At 47.6% G+C, this 24,727-nt stretch overlaps 1 protein-coding gene across 2 annotated transcripts in view; it reads right to left on the bottom strand.

Annotated features, from left to right (window-relative positions):
- The window catches only part of LOC126947138 (granulocyte-macrophage colony-stimulating factor receptor subunit alpha), a 58,502-nt gene extending 45,705 nt beyond the window's left edge, over positions 1–12,797 (bottom strand). The window contains exons 1-2 of one of the 2 annotated variants that reach the window (XM_050777762.1): positions 12,793–12,797; positions 3,200–3,256 (exon numbers count right to left, since the gene is read on the bottom strand). The gene's annotated coding sequence lies outside the window, so the exon portion shown is untranslated. Of the gene's footprint in view, positions 1–3,199; positions 3,257–12,792 lie in introns of those variants that run through there. The other variant, XR_007722940.1, reaches the window with a different exon arrangement.
- Positions 12,798–24,727: the final 11,930 nt, after the last annotated feature.

Here is a 24,727-nt window from a genome sequence, read left to right on the forward strand (position 1 = left end):
GCACAGTGGCTCACGCCTATAATCCCAGCACTTTGGGAGGCCGAGGCAGGCGGATCACCTGAGGTCAGGAGTTCAAGACCAGCCTGGCCAACATGGAGAAACCCCGTCTCTACTAAAAATACAAAATTTAGCCGGGCATGGTGGCAGGTGCGTGTAGTCCCAGCTACTCAGGAGGCTGAGGCAGGAGAATCACTTGAACCCGGGAGGCGGAGGTTGCAGTGAGCCGAGATTGCACCACTGCACTCCAGCCTGGGCGACACAGCGAGATTCTGTCTCAACAAGAAGCGTGAAATCTGATTTAGCACACCTATAAAACACCCAACAAGCTGTCCAAATCCAGATTCTTACCACCCCAATCTCGGTGGTATCTAAGATGCTTCATTTCTGTCTTTTTAAAATGTGTAATAATTTAATCTTTTTATACACGCGGGGTGGGGGATCTTACTGTGTTGCCCAGGCTGGTCTGGAATTCCTGGTCTCAAGCAATCCTCTTACCTCAGCCTTCCACAATTTTGGGATTACAGGCGTGGGCCACCATGCCTAGCCTCAAATGTTTATTTATTTATTTATTTTGAGATGGAGTCTCGCTCTGTCGCCCAGGCTGGAGTGCAGGGGCGCAATCTCGGCTCACTGCAACCTCCGCCTCCCGGGTTCAAGTGATTCTCCAGCCTCAGCCTCCCGAGTAGCTGGGATTACAGGCACCTGCCACCACACCCAGGTAATTTTGGGTATTTTTAGTAGACATGGGGTTTCACCATATTGGCCAGGCTGGTCTCGAACTCCCGACCTCAGGTGATCCGCCCGCCTCGGCCTCCCAGAGTGCTGGGATCACATCCTACCGGCTTAGAAGGATTTCATCTTGAATGGGGGCTGGGAAAAAGGCGGCTGGGACAGGCTGGGCGGCATTCCCCGGAGGTCAGCCATTCCCCGACACAAGACATGTGAATAGATGAGTACTGTTTACTAAATAGACCCAGGACTGAACAGACAGAGGAAATTCCTGATGTCTTGATATCTTCAGAACAAAAGCCTTCCTAGTTTAAGAATACGTTTCGCTTTAAAAATGATAATGATATTGGGCCAGGCGCGGTGGCCCACGCCAGTCATCCCACCCCTTTAGGAGGCTGAGGCAGGAGGACGGATTAAGTCTAGGAGTTCAAGACCAGCCTGGGAAACACAGTGAAACCCTCGTCCCTACAAAAATACAAATATCTGTGAGGAATGGTGGCATTGCCTTTGTCCCAGCTATTCGGGAGGCGGAGATGGGAGGATCGCTTGAGCCCAGGAATTCGAGACAGCAGTGAGCTGTGATTGCACCACTGCCCTCCAGCCTGGGTGACAGAGCCAGACGGCCTCAAAAAAAAAAAAAAAAAAAAAAAAAAAGATAATATTGGTTATTGCAAAAGATAGACATGACAAAGATGAACCCTTTATCAGAAACCCTTGTAGCGGAGCATATCTCCCTGTGATTTTTTTCTTTAGTTATCTTTTTTTTTTTTGAGATGGAGTTTTGCTCTGGTCGCCCAGGGCTGGAGTGCAGGGGCGCGATCTCGGCTCACTGCAACCTCCGCCTCCCGGGTTCAAGCGATTCTCCTGCCTCAGCCTCCCGAGTAGCTGGGATTACAGGCATGTATATGCCACCACGCCTGGCTAATTTTGTATTTTTAGTAGAGATGGGGTTTCTCCACGTTGGCCAGGCTGGTCTCGAACTCCTGACCTCAGGTGATCCGCCCACCTCGGCCTCCCAAAGTGCTGGGATGACAGGCCTGAGCCACTGCGCCTGGCCTTTTTACTTATCTTATATATAAACAAACATTGTAGCTGGGATATAGAAGGAAATCCACCTTCCTTTTCTGACTTTAGCGAATCCCCTAGTCTGTCCAGTGTCTAGCCATTTTCTCAGTCCTTTACTTTCTTTCTTTCATTTTTATTTTTATTTATTTTTATTTTTATTTTTATTTTTTATGAGGCAGAGTATTTCTTGCTCTGTCACCAGGCTGGAGTGCCGTGGCACAATCCCGGCTCACTGCAACCTCCGCCTCCCGGGTTCAAGCGATTCTCCTGCCTCAGCCTCCCGAGTAGCTGGGATTACAGGCACCCACTGCCACGCCCGGCTAATTTTTTGTATTTTTAATAAAGATGTGGTTTCGCCGTGTTGGCCAGGCTGGTCTCGAACTCCTGAGTTCGGATGATCTGCCCGCCTCAGCCTCCCAAAGTGCTGGGATGACAGGCGTGAGCCACCACACCCGGCCCCCCTTTACTATCTTTATAAGCTTTGCTTTCACTTTGCAATGTGAACCTGCCTCAAATTGTTTCTGGTGCAAGATCAAAGAACCGTCTCTTGGAGTATGGATCAGGACCCCATTCTAGTAACCAGTAACACCATCACACTCCCCTCCCGCTTTCAGCTCTATGTTAATCTCTTTTCATCTCTCTCTTTTTTTTTTTTTTTTTTTGAGACAGAGTCTCGCTCTTGTCGCCCAGGCTGGAGTGCAGTGGTGCAATCTCAGCTCACTGCAAGATCTGCCTCCTGGGTTCAAATGATTCTCCCGCCTCAGCCTCCCGAGTAGCTGGGATGACAGGTGCCCATCACCACCACGCCCGGCTAATTTTGTATTTTTAGTAGAGATGGGGTTTCTCCATGTTGACCAAGCTGGTCTCGAACTCCTGACCTCAGGTGATCCACCCGTCTCAGCCTCCCAAAGTGCTGGGATGACAGGCGTGAGCCACTGTGCCTGGCCATGTTTATCTCTTGAGACGGCTTCCGGATGCCACAAATAGCTATCAATGAATGTAATAATTCCGTACTCACTACACCCTGACTCCCTGGAGCTTAGCAATGTATAGCCAGTCATTAATCAATTGTTTTTTTTCTGTAAACCAACAAGAATTCCCAGCACACAGTTTCACAGAAACCTCCTCCCTGTCCCCCAACACCACCTCCCTCTTTTTTTTTTTTTTTTTTTTTTTTTTTTTTGGCCTTTAAAAACCTGCTTATAATAAAGGCAGAATACAACTCAGATCCCCAGTGTCCTTGGGTCTCTCGGTCTTCCGGGCCCCTGTCCCCCGTTTGGCTCGAGTCAACCTTTGAAATCTTAGGTTGTGGCTCCGTCTCCTTCTTTCAGATCGACAGACACAGGAGAAACACCCTGGTGACTCGACATGTTCAAAGACCACAGAATGAGAGAACTCGGCTTACCCCGCGGCATCCGCTTCCTTTCTTTTCACTTGCTTTTCTCTCGGACACTCCCGCGTCTGGGTAGCTCCCTTCAGAGCTGTTCTGTGTCTCCTCATGTCCTCCCTGCCCCTCCCTCCTCCGCTTCCTCATTCATAGGATTGGGAAACTTGCAATTACTCCGTGAGTTCATTGGCTCCTGACCTCGTCTCCAAAGAGTGGCCTCGTCGAACAGCTCAGGTGTGAGTCCCACACACATCTGCACGCACAGACACACTCCTGCACACACACAACTGCACACACATGCATGTCTGCACACACATCTGTGCACACAGACACACACACATCCCCACACACCTGCATGCAGTGCACATGTGCGTACACACAGTTACACACACACCTGCACACACACCTGCACACACATGCATGTCTGCACGCACATCTGCACACACAGACGTGCATGCACACACATCCCTACACACCCTCACACACATCTGCACACACACCTGCATGCACATGCAGGTCTGCACACAGACGTGCACACACACATCCCCACACACCTGCATGCAGTGCACATGTGTGTACACACAGTTACACACACTCCTGCACACACATGCACGTCTGCACACACATCTGCACACACAGATGTGCACGCACACACATCCCCACACACCCTCACACACATATGCACATGCAGGTCTGCACACAGACGTGCACACACACATCCCCACACACCTGCACACAGTGCACATGTGCATACACACAGCAACACACATACACATCTACACACACACCTGCACACACATGCATGTCTGCATACACATCTGCACACACATCTGCACACAATCCTGCATGTACATGCATGTTTGCATAGACGTGCACACACACATCCCCACACACCTGCATGCAGTGCACATGTGCGTACACACAGTTACACACACACCTGCACACACACCTGCACACACATGCATGTCTGCACACACATCTGCACACACAGACGTGCATGCACACACATCCCTACACACCCTCACACACATATGCACATGCAGGTCTGCACACAGACGTGCACACACACATCCCCACACACACCTGCATGCAGTGCACATGTGCGTACACACAGTTACACACACACCTGCACACACACACCTGCACACACATGCATGTCTGCACACACATCTGCACACACAGACGTGCATGCACACACATCCCTACACACCCTCACACACATATGCACATGCAGGTCTGCACACAGACGTGCACACACACATCCCCACACACCTGCATGCAGTGCACATGTGTGTACACACAGTTACACACACACCTGCACACACATGCATGTCTGCACACACATCTGCACACACAGACGTGCACACACACATCCCCACACACCTGCACACAGTGCACATGTGCATACACACAGCAACACACATACACATCTACACACACACCTGCACACACATGCATGTCTGCATACACATCTGCACACACATCTGCACACAATCCTGCATGTACATGCATGTTTGCATAGACGTGCACACACACATCCCCACACAGTTGCACACAGTGCACATGTGCATACACATAGCTACACACACACCTGCACACACATGCATGTCTGCACACACACATCCCTACACACCTGCACACAGTGCACAGCAGGTACACACAGCTACACACACATCTACACATCTGCACAAACACATTAGCACACAGCTACACACACACATCTGTATGCACACACACCTGCACACACGTCTGCACAAACAAGCACAATGGCACACACACACCTCCACACACGCTTGTCTACACAGCACACACACACATCCCCACACACCTGCACACAGTGCACGTGGGTGTACACACTACACACACATCTCCACACACACCTGCACACATATCTGTACACATACACCTGCACGCAGTGCACATGTGAGTACACACAATTACACACCCACATCTTCACATACATCTGCACACACACCTGCACACACATCCCCACACACCTGCCCACAGTGCCCATGTGCATACACACAACTACACACAAACTGCACACATGTCAGCACAAACAGGCACAATGGCACACACCTGCACACACACTTGTCTGCACATGCACATCTGCACACAAGCACATCTGCATAGAGACCGGCACACACACATCCCCACGCACCTGCACACAGTGCACATGGACGTACACACAACACACACATTTGTACACAAGCACATCTGCACACACATACCTGCACATACATCTGTACACAAACGCCTGCGCACAGTGCACATGTGCATACACACAACTACACACGTACATCTGCACACACATCTGCAAACACACACCTGCATGCACGTGTCCACGCACACACCTGGATACACATGCATGTCTGCACACACAGACCTGCACACACAGACCTGCACACACACATCCTCACACACCTGCACGCAGTGCACATGTGCGAACACACAACTACACACACATCTGCACACACCTCTGCACAAACAAGCATATTGGCGCGCACACACCTGCACACACACTTGCACACACACAAACTCAGATGCCTTCTGTGCTGTCTACAAAGTCATAAGAAAAACCAAGCAGGCCAGGGGCGGTGGTTCACTAAAAAAAAAAACAAAAAACAAAAATTAGCCGGGCGTGGTGGCGGGTGCCTGTAATCCCAGCTACTCAGGAGGCTGAGGCAGGAGAATCCCTTGAACCCGGGAGACGGAGGTTGCAGTCAGCCGAGATGGTGCCATTTCACTCCAGCCTGGCCAACAAGAGCAAAACTCCGTCTCAAAAAAAAAAAAAGAACCAAGCAGGTTAGAGATGTGTTACGTTACAAACAGTTGGCGCCTAAACAAAGCATAGGGCTTCTCGCAAATGCAGTGGAAAATGACACCTGGAATAGCAACATCAGCCAAGGTGAAAGACGGTTGCACAGGCTGCACCTCTACTGTCTTAGCCTCCCTGTTCTTGCAGGAGCTGTGTCTTAGTCCATTCATGTTGAGGTTGGGTAATTGATAAACAAGAGATCATTGACCGGGTGCGGTGGCTCAGGCCTGTCATCCCAGAACGTTGGGAGGGCGAGGCAGGTGGATCATGAGATCAAGAGATCGACACCATCCTGGCCAACGTGGTGAAACCCCATCTCTACTAAAAATATAAAAATTACCTGGGCGTGGTGGCCTGTGCACCTGTAATCCCAGCTACTTGGGAAGCTGAGGCAGGAGAATCCCTTGAATCCGGGAGGCGGAGGTTGCAGTGAACTGAGATCGCGCCCCTGCACTCCAGCCTGGCGACAGAGCCAGACTGCGTCTCAAAAAAAAAAAAAAAAACAACAACAACAAAAACGAGAGGTCATTTATTCGGCTCATGGTGGTTCTCCAGGTGGTCCGGGAAGCATGATGTTTGGATCTGCTGGTCGTGAGGGCGTCAGGCTGCTCCCAACCATGACGGAAGGTGAAGGGAAGACATTGTGTGTGGAGACCACACGGGCAGAAAGGAAGCAAGAGAGAAGGGTGGAGGTGCCAGGTTCTTTTCAACAACCAGTCCTCCTGGAAACTGAGAATGAGAACTCATTCATTACTACGGGGGCAGGACCAAGCCATTCATAAGGAATTCGCCCACATGGGTTTAAACACCTCCCACCAGGCCCCATGTACCCCAGTGGGGGGTCAAATTTCAACATGAAACTTGACAGGACCAAACAAACCGTATCCAAACCATACCACACTGCTTCTCTCCAGAATCGATGAAGAGAAGATTATCTTCCCAAGAGCTCAATCTGATGACTCACCAAGGCTGCTGGAACTGGCACCATGATGGACCTCCTTGTCAATGGCTCGTATCTTCCTGTTGACATTGATGTAGAGAAGTTTATCGTCCCCAAAGCTCAACAAGATGGTTCACCCAGGCTGCTGGAACTGGTATCATGGTGGATCTTACCATCAATGGCTCATATCTTCCTGTTGACATTGATGTAGAGAAATTTCTCTTCCCCAAAGCTCAACAAGATGGTTCACCAAGGCTGCTGGAACTGGGCATCATGGTGGATCTTCTTGTCAATGACTTGTACCTTGTTGCTGACATGGATGTAGAGAAGTTTATCTTCCCAGGAATTCAACCAGATGTTTCACCCAGGCTGTTGGAACTGGTATCATGGTGGATCTTCTTGTCAATGGCTCATACGCTGTTGTTGGCATTGATGCAGGCAAGTTTATCTTCCCCAAAACTTAAGATGTTTCACACAGGCTGCTGGAACTGGCACCATGGTGGATCTTACTGTCAATGGCTATTATCTTCCTTTTGACATTGATGTAGAGAAGTTTATCTTCCCCAAAACTTCACAAGATGGCTCACTAAGGCTGCTGGAACTGGCACCATGGTGGATCTTACTGTCAATGGCTCGTATCTTCCTGTTGACATTGATGTAGAGAAGTTTCTCTTCCCCAAAGCTCAACCAGATGGTTCACCAAGGCTGCTGGAACTGGGCACTACGGTGGATCGTCTTGTCAATGACTTGTACCTTGACAATGACTTGTCAATGACTTGTACCTTGTTGCTGACATGGATGTAGAGAAGTTTCTCTTCCCAAAAACTTAAGATGTATCACGCAGGTTGCTGGAACTGGCACCATGGTGGATGTCAATGGCTATTATCTTCCTTTTGACATTGATGTAGAGAAGTTTATCTTCCCCAAAACTTCACAAGATGGCTCACTAAGGCTGCTGGAACTGGTACCATGGTGGATCTTCTTGTCAATGGCTCATACGTTCTTGTTGGCATTGATGCAGGCAACTTTATCTTCCCCAAAACTTAAGATGTTTCACACAGGCTGCTGGAACTGGCACCATGGTGGATCTTACTGTCAATGGCTCGTATCTTCCTTTTGACATTGATGTAGAGAAGTTTCTGTTCCCCAAAGCTCAACCAGATGGTTCCCCAAGGTTGCTGGAACTGGGCACTATGGTGGATCTTCTTGTCAATGACTTGTACCTTGACAATGACTTGTCAATGACTTGTACCTTGTTGCTGACATGGATGTAGAGAAGTTTATCTTCCCGAGAATTCAACCAGATGTTTCACCCAGGCTGTTGGATCTTTTTGTCAAAGGCTCATATCTTCTGGTTGACATTGATGTAGAGAAGTTTATCTTCCCAAAAACTTAACAAGATGTTTCACCCAGGCTGCTGCAACTGGCCCCATGGTGGATCTTCTTGTCAATGGCTCATACATTTTTGTTGACATTGATGTAGACAAGTTATCCCAGCACTTTGGGAGGCTGAGGTGAGTGGATCACCTGAGGTCAGGAGTTTGAGACCAGCCTGACCCTCATAGAGAAACCCCGTCTCGGCCGGGCGCGGTGGCTCAAGCCTGTAATCCCAGCACTTTGGGAGGCCGAGACGGGCGGATCACAAGGTCAGGAGATCGAGACCATCCTGGCTAACACGGTGAAACCCCGTCTCTACTAAAAATTACAAAAAACTAGCCGGGAGAGGTGGCGGCACCTGTAGTCCCAGCTACTCGGGAGGCTGAGGCAGGAGAATCCCTTGAACCCAGGAGGTGGAGGTTACAGTGAGCTGGGATCGCGCCACTGCACTCCAGCCTGGGCGACAGAGCGAGACTCTGTCTCAAAAAACACAAAGACAGAAACCAAAACCAAAAACCCCTCATTCTTCTGGAGCCCACAGAACTTCCACAACCAAAATCCCATGGCCCAGAGGGGTTGGTTTCTAGCTCTGTAGGACCGAGGATTACCCAGAAGCTGTGAGTTGCAGGATTTCAAACGTCCCTTGTCTGGCAGCTTATCCTAAAGGTTAGTGGCTGAGAAGAAGCTTCTGAGAACAGATGACAACCAGGCTTTCCAAGAAAATGAGACTGGGTTTCCCACGCTGCATGTTCTTCTGCCCACAGAAAGAATTCCCCAGGTCTTATTTTTCTCCCAGGTTTGGACCAAAACCTCCCAAACTGAGGTCCTTTTCAGGGGCTACTTACTAGCTACTTTTGTTTTTTGTGTTTTGAGACGGAGTCTCGCTCCGTCGCCCAGGCTGGAGTGCGGTGGCGCCATCTCGGCTCACTGCAACCTCCGCCTCCCTGGTTCGAGCAATTCTCCTGCCTCAGTAGCTGAGTAGCTGGGACTACAGGCGTCCACCACCACACCCGGCTAATTTTTGTATTTTTAGCAGAGATGGGGTTTCGCCACGTTGGCCAGGATGGTCTCGAACTCCTGACCTCAGGTGATCCACCTGCCTCGGCCTCCCAAAGTGCTGGGATGACAGACATGGGCCACCGTGCCTGGCCAGCTATCGTTAAACAAAAATAAAATTCTAAGCCCCCACAACCATCGAATTGCACCCCTCCTCTCTGCCAAGGGCATTTTGGAGTTAACATTGAGTATGAAGCTCTGATTTTTTTTTTTTTTTATCTTCCCCAAAATTCCTATCTAAGAGGTCTGGGGAGTCATGCCCTACAAACCTTAAATTCCTATCAGATGGGTTTTTTTTCTTCTTTCTTTTTTTGAGATGAAGTTTCGCTCTTGTCACCCAGGTTGGAGTGCAGTGGTGCAATCTCAGCTCACTGCAACCTCCGCCTCCCGGGTTCAAGCCATTCTCCTGCCTCAGCCTCCCGAGTGGCTGGGATTACAGGTGTGTGCCACCACGCCTAACTAATTTTGTATTTTTAGTAGAGACGGGGTTTCTCCATGTTGACCAGGCTGGTCTCGAACTCCTGACTTCAGGTGATCCGTTTGCCTCGGCCTCCCAAAGTGCTGAGATGACAGGCGTGAGCCACCGTGCCCGGCCCAAACCAATGCATTTCTTAAATGTATTTGATTGATGTCTCATGCCTCCCTAAAATGTATAAAACTAGTTTGTGCCCCGACCACCTTGGACACACGTTCTCAGGATCTCCTCAGGGCTGTGTCACGGGCCATGGTCACTCATATTTGGCTTAGAATAAATGTCTTCAAATATTTCACAGAGTTTGACTCTTTTCATCGACAACATGAAAAACTGGTGGAGACTATGATGGAAGAGAAGGTCGGACAAGCCTCATGATACCCCTTCAGCAGTTTTATTTTATTTTATTTTATTTTATTTTATTTTATTTTATTTTATTTTGTATTTTAGAGACAGAGTCTAGCTCTGTCACCCAGACTGGAGTGCAGTGGTGCAATCTTGGCTCACCGCAACCTCCTCACAGGTTCACACCATTCTCTTTTTTTTTTTTTTTTTTTTTTTTGAGACGGAGTCTTGCCCTGTCGCCCGGGCTGGAGTGCAGTGGCATGGCAAGCTCCACCTCCCGGGTTCATGCCATTCTCCTGCCTCAGCCTCCTGAGTAGCTGGGACTACAGGCGCCCGCCACCACACCCGGCTAGTTTTTTTGTATTTTCAGTAGAGACGGGGTTTCACTGTGTTAGCCAGGCTGGTCTCGATCTCCTGACCTCGTGATCCGCCCGCCTCGGCCTCCCAAAGTGCTGGGATTACAGGCGTGAGCCACCGCACCCGCCTACCCCTTCAGCATTAAAATGAACAATGACCTTAACTTGAGCCAAAACCATTGGCAATCTATTCTCTCTGAAGGCTGCTACGCAGAGGCCTGTTTCGTTTTTTTTTGTTTTTTGTTTTTTGTTTTTTTTTGAGACAGAGTCTCACTCTGTCGCCCAGACTGGATTGCAGTGGTGAGGTCTGAGCTCACTGCAACCTCCGCCTCTGGGGTTCAAGCAATTCTCCTGCCTCATCCTCCTGAGTAGTTGGGATTACAGGTGCCCACCCACCACACCTGGCTCATATGTGTATTTTTAGTAGAGATGGGGTTTCACCATGCTGGCCAGGCTGGTCTCAAATTCCCGACCTTAGGCGAACTGTCTGCCTTGCACTCCCAAAGTGCTCGGATTACAGGTGTGAGCCACCATGCCTCACCTGTTTTGTCAATCTTATGATCTCTGTTTTTTTTCTTTCTTTTTTTTTTCCTTATGATCTCTGGTTTTTTTTTTTTTTTTTTTTTTTTTTTTAATTGAGATAGTATCACTGCAATGCCCAGGCTGGGTTGCAATGGCGCGATCTCGGTTCACTGCAACCTCCGCCTCCCGGGTTCGAGCAGTTCTCCTGCCTCAGCCTCCTGAGTAGCTGGGATTACAGGCATGCACCATCACACTCAAATAATTTATTTTTTCTTTCTTTTTTTTTTTTTTTGTATTTTTAGTAGAGATGGGATTTCACCCTGTTGGCCAGGCTGGTCTGAAACTCCGGACCTCAGGTGATCCGCCCGCCTCCGCCTCCCGAAGTTCTGGGATGACAGGCGTGAGCCACCGCGCCCGTCCTGTTTCGTCAATCTTACGATCTTGGCTTTCCTGTGAATGCTGGTCAGCTGTGCCTGAATTCTAAAGGCAGGAGGCTGTAATGAGGCATGTCCGGCCCCGCTCTCTATGACGGTCTAAACCAGACTATTTCAGGATAAGTGTGGAAGATCCTTAGCTGAGGGAACGGATCCATTCAGATGTTTGAGTAGGCATTAGATTTTTATTTGTGGTTTACATTAGTGATAACAGGAGCCTGTGAAGGTGCTGTAAATCTCTGTTTTTTCTCTTCTTTTCTCTTTTTTTTTTTTTTTTTTTGGTTTGTTTGTTTGTTTTGAGACAGGCTCTCACTCTGTCGCCCAGGCTGGAGGGCAGTGGCATGATCTCGGCTCACTGCAACCTCCGCCTCCGGGTTCAACTGATTCTCCTGCCTCAGCCTCCTGAGCAGTTGAGATTACAGGCGCCCGCCACCACTACCGGCTCATTTTTGTATTTTGATTAGAAACGGAAGTCTCACCATGTTGGCCAGGCTGGTCTTGAACTCCTGACCTCAGGTGATCCTCCCACCTCAGTCTTCCAAAGTGCTGGGATTACAGGCGTGAGCCACAGTGCCTGACAATTTTTGTAATTTGTAGTAGACATAGTTTCATCATGTTGGCCAGGCTGGTGTTAAACTCCTGACCTCAGGTGATCTACTTGCCTCAGCCTCCCAAAGTGTTGGGATGACAGGCGTGAGCCACCGCACCCAGGCAGTTTTTAAAAATACTTATTTGTACACACGAGCTCTCGCTACATTGCCCAGGCTGGTCTCGAACCCCTGGGCCCCAGCGATCTGTCTGCCTCGGCCTCCCAAAGTGCTAAAATGACAGGCGTGGGCCACTGTGTCAGGCGTGACACTGTTCATTTTCAAGCTTAGGTTTAGCACAGTCTAGACGGCTGTGTAGAAACAGAACTGGCAGAAAAGGGTCCGATCTAAGGCTAATGGATGAGTGAGGAAACCCAGCCAGGCCTGTCTTTCTAGATTCTTCTTGGTGTCTCTGAGCTGAACTCCCTGCTTCTGAGTGTGAGGCAGAAGAAAGGAATGGAATTCCTCTTCCTCTCTGGAATGGAAATCTTAGGATCTTCAGTCGAACAAGGGAGGTGAGCGAATTTCCTTACGGAAGGAAAATGAGAGTCCTCTTTTTATTTATTTATTTATTTATTGAGACGGAGTCTCGCTCTGTGGCCCAGGCTGGAGGGCAGTGACGTGATCTCAGCTCACTGCAAGCTCCGCCTCCCGGGTTCACGCCATTCTCCTGCCTCAGCCTCCCGAGTAGCTGGGACCACAGGTCCCCGCCACCACGCCCGGCTAAGTTTTTGTATTTTTAGTAGAGACGGGGTTTCACCGTGTTGGCCAGGATGGTCTCAATCTGCTGACCTCGTGATCCACCCACCTCGGGCTCCCACAGTGCTGGGATGACAGGCGTGAGCCACTGCGCCCAGTCTATTTATTTTATTTTATTATAATTTTATTTTATTTTATTTTATTTTAATTTTTGAGGTGGAGTCTCGCTCTGTCACCCAGGCTGGAGTGCAGTGGCGTGATGTCAACCCACCGCAACCTCTGCCTCCCGGATTCAAGCGATTCTCCTGCCTCAGCCTCCCAAGTAGTTAGGATTACAGGCGTCTACCACGCCCGGCTAATTTTTGTATTTTTAGTAGAGACGGGTTTCACCATGTTGGCCAGGCGGGTCTCGAACTCCGGACCTCAGGTGATCCACCCACCTCGGCCTCCCGAAGTGCTGGGATTACAGGCATGAGCCACTGTGCCTGGCCCAACACAGATCTTAAGTCTGAATAGGAAATATTTACAATCGGCTGGGTGTGGTGGCGCACGCCTGTAATCCCAGCTACTCAGGAGACTGAGGCAGGAGAATCGCTTGAACCTGGGAGGTGGAGGTTGTGGTGAGCGGAGATCACGCCACTGCACTCCAGCAGCCTGGGCGATGGAGTGAGACTCTGTCTCAAAAAAAAAAAAAAAAGAAAAAGAAAAGAGAGGAGACACATTTACAATCTAGTCCCTCTCAAGCCTGCTAACTGGAGGCCTCATCTGCTTGATAAAACCTGGGTCTCCAACCCTATACCATCATAACCTACTGTGATTCCATCTCAGACCTGACTGACCAGCACTCCTCACTTCCCAAGCACCTATCTGCCAAATATATTAATTAATTATTAATTATTAATTATCATCCATTATTATTCAATTATTAATTGTTATCACCATTAATTGATTATTAATTATCATCAATTAATAATTAATTATTAGTTATCATTAATTAATACTTATTAATTATTAATTAATTAATTTTTGAGGCAGAATCTTGCTCTGTTGCCCAGGCTGGAGTGTAGTAGTAATGTAATCTCAGCTCACTGCAACCTCCACCTCCTGGCTTCAAGCAATTCTCCTGCCCCAGCCTCCTGAATAGACGGGATTACAGACCCCCACCACCACACCCAGCTAATTTCTGTATTGTTAGTAGAGACGGGGTTTCTCCATGTTGGTCAGGCTGGTCTCGAACTCCCAACCTCAGGTGATCCACCCGCCTTGGTCTCCCAAAGTGCTGGGATGACAGTCATGAGCCACCGCGCCCGGCCTTTATTTATTTATTTATTTATTTTTGAGACAGAGTCTTACTCTGTTGCCCAGGCTGGAGTGCAGTAGTGTAACCTCAGCTCACCGCAACCTCGCCTCCCAGGTTCAAATGATTCTCCTGCCTCAGCCTCCTGAATAGCTGGGATAACAGATGCCCACCACCATGCCTGGATAATTTTTGTATTTTTAGTAGAGACGGGGTTTCACCATGTTGGTCAGGCTGGTCTCGAACCCCAGACCTCAGGTGATCCACCCTCCTCGGCCTCCCAACATGCTGGGATGACAGGCGTGAGCCACTGTGCCTGGCCTCAGCCTCCTGAGTAGCTGGGATTACAGGCATGCGCCATCACGCCCGGCTAATTTTTGTCTTCTTAGTAGAGACGGGGTGTGCCATGTTGGTCAGGCTGGTCTCGAACTCCTGACCTCAGACCTGCCTCAGCCTCCCAAAGGGCTGCGATTCTAGGTGTGAGCCACCGTGCCTGACTCTCAGTTAAGAATTCTTGCAAAGACAGTTACAATATTTTTTGGTTTACAAAGGCAAAACCTTTCCAAAAGTGTCCGTGTGTTGTGAAAATGGTTAAATCAGGCCGGGCGCAGTGGCTCACGCCTGTAATCCCAGCACTTTGGGAGGCTGAGGTGGGCAGATCACGAGGTCAGGAGTTCAAGACCAGCCTGGCCAACATGGGGAAACCGCATCTGTACTAAAAATACAAAAATTAGGCCAGATGTGGTGGCTCACGCCTGTAATCCCAGCACTTTGGGAGGCCGAGGCGGGCGGCTCACCAGGTCAGGTGATCGAGACCATCCTGGCTAACACGGTGAAACCCCGTCTCTACTAAAAATACAAAAAATTAGCCGGGCGTGGTGGTGGGCGCCGGTAGTCCCAGCTACTCGGGAGGCTGAGGCAGGAGAATGGCGTGAACCCGGGAGGCGGAGCTTGCAGTGAGCCGAGATTACACCACCGCACTCCAGACTGGACAACAGAGCGAGACTCTGTCTCGAAAAAAAAAAAAACCAAAAACTACAAAACTTAGCCGGGAGGAGGTTGCGTGGCGGATTGTGCGTGCCTGTACAAGAGTCCCTCAAATAATAATAATAAGCTACTTGGGAGGCTGAAGCAGGAGAATCACTTGAACTCGGGAGACAGAGGTTGCAGTGAGCTGAGATCATGCCACTGCACTCCAGCCTGGACAATAGGCTGAGACTCCACTCACTCCAGCCTCAAAAAAAAAAAAAAAAAAAAAAAAAAAAAAAAAAATCAAATAATAATAATACAGAAATAAGAAAAAAAAAAAAAGAAACTAACACTGTTGCATTTTTCTGTGTTTTGCTTGATTGTTTCAGATGGAAGGGCAAAGTATGTTTCCATGATTCCACCTTGGCTGAACGTAGACTTCTGTGTCCCTACTTTCATCACCGTCCCACAGCCCACCATGGATGTGCAGCTGTAATCCCTGTCGTCCCAGCTACTCAGGAGGCTGAGGCAGGAGAATTGCTTGAACCCTGGAGGCGGAGGTTGCAACGAGCCGAGATCGCACCACTGCACCCCAAGCTGGCAACAGAGTGAGATTCCCTCTAAAAAGAAAAAAAATTGAGATGGTGAGAGTTTTTATGTTTGTACCCTCCAAATCTCATGTTGAAATGGAATCCCCAACGTTGGGGGGTGGGGTCTGGTGGTAGGTGTTTGGATCACGGGGTGAATCCCTAGTAAATAGCTTGGTTCAGGCCCTAAGGTAATGAGACAGTGAGTGAGCTCTACTCTGTGAGTTCGTGTGAGAGCTCGTTCTTTTACCATCCTGGCTAACACGGTGAAACCCTGTCTCTACTAAAAATATAAAAAATTAGCTGGGGGTGGTGGCGGGAGCCTGTAGTCCCAGCTACTCAGGAGCCTGAGGTGGGAGAATGGCCTGAACCCGGGAGGCAGAGGTTGCAGGGAACCGAGATAGCACCACTGCACTCCAGTCTGGGCGATGGAGCTAGACTCTGTCTCAAAAAAAAAAAAAAAAAAAAAAAAAAAAAGGCCCTAGCATTCCTCTTGCTTCCTTTCTCACCGTGTAATTCCTTCTATCCCTTTGCCTTGGGCCATGACGGGAAACCCTCCACCTCCAGTTCTCAGTTCTCTGTTTCCCTCCTATGTCACCTTCAGATGACATTGAGCATTTGTTTATTTATACTTCCCTGCCCTTTCCAGAAACAATGGTCCCGTGAATCCTTAACCTCCAGTGCTAAGCCCAGAACGTGGCCCTGAGGGATGTGTTCACAAGACCGAGCTCTGAGATTCATCCCCGCACCTGTAAGCGGCTTCCTGGAGGTGTCTGTCCTGGCCTGTGAACATGGGGACGGTGACATCTCTTACTTGATGAAAACACGGCCCAGAGAATGTCACTGCTTGAACAGACGTAGCCTTGTCTGCACCATCTCCTTGTTCCTTGCTGGGAAGCCCCAGTTCTTTGCCTTGGGCCATGACGGGAAACCCTCCACCTCCAGTTCTCAGTTCTCTGTTTCCCTCCTATGTCACCTTCAGATGACATTGAGCATTTGTTTATTTATACTTCCCTGCCCTTTCCAGAAACAATGGTCCCGTGAATCCTTAACCTCCAGTGCTAAGCCCAGAACGTGGCCCTGAGGGATGTGTTCACAAGACCGAGCTCTGAGATTCATCCCAGCACCTGTAAGCGGCTTCCTGGAGGTGTCTCTCCCGGTCTGTGAACACGGGGACGGTGACATCTTTTGCTTGACGAAAACATGACCCAGAGAATGTCACTGCTTGAACAGATGTAGCTTTGTCTGCACCATCTTCTTGTTCCTTGCTGGGAAGCCCCAGTTCTCTCTTTAGAATGAGGGGTTTGGGCTGGGCAGGGACTTTCTGACCTGAAGTTTCCTCTTAGCTGAAAACAGCTGTGGTTCCTGGTGTCCTTAGCCTCTCTTTTCTCAGGGGCAGGGATGGGTGCCAGGAGAGGGAGTGGTATGAGGTAAAGCTCAGAGACAGAATTTAGATGGTGGGTTGGGCGTGGTGGCTCACAGCTATAATTCCACCACTTTGGGAGGCCAAAGAGGGGCATTTAATAAATCCACACATTGGCCACTTGGAGTGGCTCGTGCTTGTCATCCCAGCACTTTGAGAGGCCGAGGCAGGTAGATCACCTGAGGTCAGGAGTTTGAGAGCAGCCTGGCCATCACGGTGAAACCCCATCTCTAATCAAAATACAAAAACTTAGCCGGCGTGGTGGCAGGCGGCTGTAATCCCAGCTACTCAGGAGGCTGAGGCAGGAGAATCGATTGAACCAGTTTCTGTATTTTTAGTAGAGATGGGGTTTCACCATGTTGGTCAGGCTGGTCTTGAACTTCTGACCTCGTGATCTGCCTGCCTCGGCCTCCCAAAGTGCTGGGATTACAGGCATGAGCCACCACACCTGGTATCTATCTATCTGTCTGTCTGTCTGTCTGTCTATCTATCTATCTATCTATCTATCTATCTATCTATTATCATCTGTCTACCTATCACCTACCATCTATTATATCTATAATGATCACTTATTATATCAATTATTCTTTTATTGCATCTATTATCTGTCTATGTCTCTCTTTGTATCTACTCTCTCTCTATATATAGATAGATATCTATATAGATAGATCACCTATCTATCCTAATCATTTATTATATCTATCATCTAAATTTTATTTTATCTATATGTCTATCTATCGATCTATCATCTACCTGTCACCTACCATCCATCATGTCTATAATGATCACTTATTATATCAATTAATCTTCTATTCCATCTATTATCTGTCTGTCTCTCAATCTTTGTATCTACTCTCTCTCTATATATAGATAGATATGTATATAGATAGATCACCTGTCTATCATAATCATTTATGATATCTATCATCTAAGTTTTATTTTATCTATCTATCTATATGTCTATCTATTGATCTATCCTCTGTCTACCTATTACCTACCAACTATCATGTCTATAATGATCACTTATTATATTGGTCCATCTTCTATTCCATCTATTATCTGTCTATCTGTCGATCTCTCTTTCTATCTTATCTATCTATCTATCTATCTATCTATCTATCTATCTATCTATCTCTATCATGTATGTATCTATGTATCTAGGTATCTATCTATGTATGTATCTATGCATCTATCTATGTATCTATCTATCTATCTCTATCATGTATGTATCTATGTATCTATATGTATGTATCTATGTATCTATATATGTATGTATCATATGTATCTATGTATCTAGGTATCTATCATGTATGTATATGTATGTATCTATGTATCTATCTCTATCATGTATGTATCTATGTATCTATATATGTATGTATCTATGTATCTATATCTATCTATGTATCTATCTATGTATCTATCATCTCTATCATGTATGTATCTATGTATCTATATATCTATGTATGTATCTATGTATCTATATATGTATCTATCTATCTCTATCTATCTATGTATCTGTCTCTATCATGTATGTATCTATGTATCTATAGGTATCTCTATCATATGTATCTGTATCTATCTATGTATGTATCTATGTATGTATCTATCTATCTATCTCTATCATGTATGTATCTATGTATCTAGGTATCTATCTATGTATGTATCTATGTATCTATATCTATCTAGGTATCTATCTATGTATCTATCTATCATCTCTATCATGTATGTATCTATGTATCTATCTATCATCTCTATCATGTATGTATCTATGTATGTATGTATGTATGTATCTATCTATCTATCTCTATCATGTATGTATCTGTGTATCTATCTATGTATGTACCTATGTATGTATGTATCTATCTATCTCTATCATGTATGTATCTGTGTATCTATCTATGTATGTATCTATCTATCTATCTATCTATCTCTATCATGTATGTATCTGTGTATCTATCTATGTATGTATCTATGTATGTATCTATCTATCTATCTCTATCATGTATGTATCTATGTATGTATGTATCTATGTATGTATGTATCTATCTATCTCTATCATATCTATCTCTCTATGTATCATGTATGTATCTGTGTATCTCTATCTATGTATGTACCTATGTATGTATCTATCTATCTATCTCTATCATGTATGTATCTATGTATCTATCTATCTATCTATCTATCTCTATCATGTATGTATCTGTGTATCTATCTATGTATGTACCTATGTATGTATCTATCTATCTATCTCTATCATGTATGTATCTATGTATCTATCTATGTATGTATCTATGTATCTATCTCTATCATGTATGTATCTGTGTATCTATCTATGTATGTACCTATGTATGTATCTATCTATCTATCATGTATCATCTGTGTATGTACTATATGTATCTATCTATGTATCTATCTATCTATCTCTATCATGTATCTATGTATGTATCTATGTATCTATCTATGTATGTACCTCTATCATGTATGTATCTGTGTATCTATATGTATCTCTATCATGTATGTATCTATGTATCTATCTATGTATGTATCTATGTATCTATCTCTATCATGTATGTATCTATGTATCTATCTATCTATGTATCTATCTATCATCTATCTATAATGGTGATTTACAGGCCCGGGAGAATTCTGCCCCCAGGGGACACTTGGCAATGTCTAGAGACAATCACAAGAGAATGACAATGTGTGGACATCCTTGGTGTTGGTCCTGGGATGTTTGCTCCCGGCCCCCGGCGTGTGGATCCCAGGAAGGCTACTCAACAGCCTCCAGTGTCCAGGACGGCCCCACCACAGAGAATCCTGCGGCTCCAAATGTCAGCAGTGCCGAGGTTGCAAATGCCCCATCCTGCATGTCGGGGACAATATCAGTTTGCGTTTTCTTTTTTTTTTTTTCTTGAGATGGAGTCTTGCTCTGTCATCCAAGTTGGAGTGCAGTGGCACGGTCTCGGCTCACTGCAACCTCCGCCTCCCGGGTTCAAGCGATCCTCCTGCCTCAGCCTCCTAAGTAGCTGGGATTAGAGGTGTGCACCAACACACCTGGCTAATTTTTTTGTGTTTTTAGTAGAGACGGGGTTTCACCGGGTTGGCCAGGCTGGTCTCGAACTCCTGACTTGGTGATCTGCCCGCCTCGGCCTCCCAAAGTGCTGAGATGACAGGCGTGAGCCACCGTGCCCGGCCTCAGTTTGCTTTTTCTGCTGATAATGGCTCACTTTCCCTGTGGCCCCACATTCCTCTGTCCACAGACCATCCCTCCAGCCACAGAAGGAAGGAGGGTGTGACCCCAACCCCTTATCTAGCAACAGAAGGAGCTGTGGCCGGGCAGCTCCCTAGAAGCCGGAAACCTGCAAGCTTTCTGGGGAGGGTGGAGCCCATCGCCTTGCAACGTCTCCTTTCCCAGAAGTTGAAGCACACAGACTCTCAGGCCTGTTTCCAAATCATCCGAGTTACAATTTCTCAACTTCCTGAGGACGGAGCGGAGCCGCGATCCTTCCCGGGGAGGGAGAATGTGGTGGCCCCATCTCCCCCGTTCCGAGGTGGCAGCTGGTGTCTGGACCAGGGGAAGAAGACGCTGGTGGCAATAGATTTTTTTTTCTTTAATTAATTAATTTATTTATTTTTGAGACAAAGTCTCGCTCTGTCTCCCAGGCTGCAGTGCAAAAAAGTCACCATTTATTTATTTATTTATTTATTTATTTATTTGAGACAGTGTTTCCCTCTTGTTGCCCAGGCTGGAGTGCAGTGGTGCGATCTCAGCTCACTGCAACCTCCGTCTCCCGGGTTCAAGCGATTCTCCTGCCTCAGCCTTTTTAGTAGCTGGGATTACAGGCACCCGCCACCATGACCAGCTAATTTTGTATTTTCAGTAGAGATGGGGTTTCTCCATGTTGGCCAAGCTGGTCTCGAACTCCTGACCTCAGGTGATCCGCCCGCCTCGGCCTCCCAAAGTGCTGGGATGACAGGCGTCAGCCACCACGCCCGGCCTTTATTTATTTATATTTTTTGAGACAGAGTCTCCCTCTGTGTCCCAGGCTAGAGTATAAAAAAGTTACCATTTTTGTTTTTATTTATTATTTATATTTTTTGAGACAGAGTCTCACTCTGTCACCCAGACTGGAGCACAAAAAAGGCACCATTTTTGTTTTTATTTTTATTTATGTATGTATTTATTTATTTATTTATTTGGAGATGGAGTTTCACTCTTGTTGCCCAGGCTGGAGTGCAATGGCGCGATCTCGGCTCACCGCAACCTCCGCCTCCCGGGTTCAAGCAATTACACCTTGCCTGGCCTATTATTTATTAATTTATGTATGTATTTATTTATTTTTGAGATGGAGTCTTGCTCTGTCTCCCAGCCTAGAGTGCAAAAAGTTTCGTGCTTTTGTTTTTATTTACTTTTGAGACAGAGTCTCACTCCGTCGCCCAGGCTGGAGTGCAGTGGTGCAATCTCGGCTCACTGCAACCTCCGCCTCCCGGGTTCCAGTGATTCTCCCACCTCAGCCTCCTGAGTAGCTGGAATTACAGGTACCCACCACCAAGCCCGGCTAATTTTGTATTTTCAGTAGAGACGGGGTTTCTCCATGTTGGTCAGGCTGGTCTCGAACTCCTGACCTCAGGTGATCCGCCCGCCTCGGCCTCCCAAAGTGCTGGGATTATAGGCGTCAGCCACCCCGCCTGGCCTTTATTTATTTACATTTGTTGAGACAGAGTCTCCCTCTGTCTCCCAGGCTGGAATACAAAAAAATTACCATTTTTGTTTTTATTTTTATGTATGTATGTATTTATTTATTTTGAGACGGAGTTTCGCTCTTGTCGCCCAGGCTGGAGTGCAATGGCGCGATCTCGGCTCACCGCAACCTCTGCCTCCCGGGTTCAAGCAATTACACCTTGCCCGGCCTATTTATTATTTATTTATTTATCTATTTATTATTTTTGACACGGAGTCTTGCTTTGTCTCCCAGGCTGGGATGCAAAAAGTTTAACGTTTTTGTTTTTATTTATTTATATTTTTTGACACGGAGTCTCGCTCTGTCTCCCAGGCTGAAGTGCAAAGAAGTTACTGTTTTTGTTTTATTTATTTATTTATTTAATTTTTTGAGATGGAGTCTCGCCCTCTCTCCCAGGCTGGAGTGCAAAAAAGTTACCGTTGTGGTTTTTATTTATTTTTATTTACTTATTTATTTATTTTGAGACGGAGTTTCACTCTTGTTGCCCAGGTTGGAGTGCAGTGGCATGATCTTGGCTCACTGCAACCTCCGCCTCCCGGGTTCCAGTGATTCTCCTGCCTCAGCCTCCTTAGTAGATGGGATGACAGGCGTCCGCCACCACACCTGGCTAATTTTTGTATTTTCAGTAGAGACAGGGTTTCACCATGTTGGCCAGGCTGGTCTCGAAACTCTTGACCTCAGGTGATCCACCTGCCTTGGCGTCCTGAAGTGCTGGGAATACACGTGTGAGCCACCACACCCGGCCTATCCATTTTTATTTTTTGAGACAGAGTCTCACTCTGTTGCTCAGGCTGGAGTGCAGTGGTGCAATCTTGACTCCCTGCAACCTCCACCTCCCGGTTTCATGAGATTCTCCTGCCTCAGCCTCCCGAGTAGCTGGGATTACAGGTGCCACCCACCACGCCCACCTAATTTTTTTTTTTTTCTATTTTTAGTGGAGACGGGGTTTCCCCATGTCGGCCAGGCTGGTCTCGAACTCCTGACCTCAAATAATCCACCCACCTCAGACTCCCAGAGGGCTGGGATGACAGGTGTGAGCCACTGTGCCCGGCCCATTATTATGGTTATTTCTTGATGATATGCTAAATAATGGGTGCTTTATTCAGACTTCCCCTTTTTAGACCACAGAGGGTGGCATTTGTAAACTGCTGGGATTGTAGCACTGAGGATGACCAGAGGATGAGTGGGTTTTAGCGCGCCTCTTTATTGTAGCCTGTTTTATCAGCGAGATTTTTAATGACCTGTATTTTGTGCTGACCTCTTGTCTCCTTCTGTGACTTAGAATGCCTTAACTGTGGGCTGGGCGTGGGGGCTCACGCCTGTCATCCCAGCACTTTGGGAGGCCGAGGGCTGGCGGATCACCTGAGGTCGGGAGTTCGAGACCAGCCTGACCAATATGGAGAAATCCCATCTCTACTAAAAATACAAAAATTAGCCAGATGTGGTGGCGGGCATCTGTAGACTCAGCTACTCAGGACGCTGAGGCAGGAGAATCGCTTGAACCCAGGAGGCGGAGGTTGCAGTGAGCCGAGATCGTACCATTGCACTGCAGCCTGGGTGACAGAGCAACACTATATCCCCAAAATTAATAATAATAATAATAATAATAATAATAAAAGGCCAGGGACGGTGGCTCACGCTTGTCATCCCAGGACTTTGGGAGGCCGAGGCAGGTGGATCAGGAGGTCAGGAGTTCGAGACCAGTCTGGCCAATATTGTGAAACCCCGTCTCTACTAAAAATACAAAAATTAGCTGGGCCTGGTGCAGCTGTGGTCCCAGCTACTTGGGAGGCTGAGGCAGGAGAATTAGTTGAACCCGGGAGGCGGAGGTTGCAGTGAGCCGAGATGGTGCCACTGCACTCCAGCCTGGGTAACAGACCGAGACTCCGTCTCAAAAAGAAAAAAAAAATTAATAACAATAATAATAAAATAATGCTTTAACCGTCTGAGAATGCAGCCCTGCAGGTCTCAGCCTCAATTTACCCAGCCCTTCTTCAAGTTGGATTTGCTGTAGGTTGAAACGACTCTGACAGTGCCACCTGCTGACCGGGGCCTCAGGGCATCCTGACTCCTAACTGCCAAGGGAGACCAGATTTTCTGGGCTAGGAGCTACCAGCCACAGGCCCCTTTTCTGCCCTGTGGCTCCATCCCCACATCCCAAATCCTTGTTGCAACTTTTTCTAGCGTCCCAGCTTGCCCAGGAGGATTTGCAGAGCGCTTCTGGCCCCTAGTGTCCAAAACTTCCAAATCTAAGGCAAGTCCCAGAGGACGGCTGCTCGGGGCCTCGCCTTAGCTGTCTCTGCAGGGACAGAACCTCACCCATGCTTATCATTGCTTTTTTCCTTTTTTTCCCCTCAAGACAGAGTCTCGCTCTGTCGCCCAGGCTGGAGCGCAGTGGCACGATCTCGGCTCACTGCAACCTCCGCCTCCCAGGTTCAAGCCATTCTCCTGCCTCAGCCTCCTGAGTAGCTGGGACTACAGGCGCCGCCACCACACCCAGCTAATTGTTGTATTTTTAATAGAGACGGGGTTTCACCGTGTTGGCCAGGCTGGTCTCGATCTCCTTGCAACTTCCATCTCCCAGGTTCACGCCATTCTCCTGCCTCAGCCTCCTGAGTAGCTGGGACTACAGGCACCACTACACCCAGCTAATTGTTGTATTTTTAGTAGAAATGGGTTTTCACCATATTGGCCAGGCTGGTCTCAATCTCTTTGCAACCTCCACCTCCCAGGTTCACGCCATTCTCCTGCCTCAGCCTCCCGAGTAGCTGGGACTACAGGCGCCCGCCACCACGCCCGGCTAATTGTTGTATTTTTAGTAGAGATGAGGTTTCAGCACGTTAGCCAGGCTGGTCTCCATCTCTTGACCTTGTGAACTGCCTGCCTCAGCCTCCCAAAGTGCTGGGATTATAGGCGTGAGCC

The sequence above is a fragment of the Macaca thibetana genome, chromosome Y (assembly GCF_024542745.1).
Source record: "Macaca thibetana thibetana isolate TM-01 chromosome Y, ASM2454274v1, whole genome shotgun sequence".
Lineage (NCBI taxonomy): Eukaryota > Metazoa > Chordata > Mammalia > Primates > Cercopithecidae > Macaca > Macaca thibetana.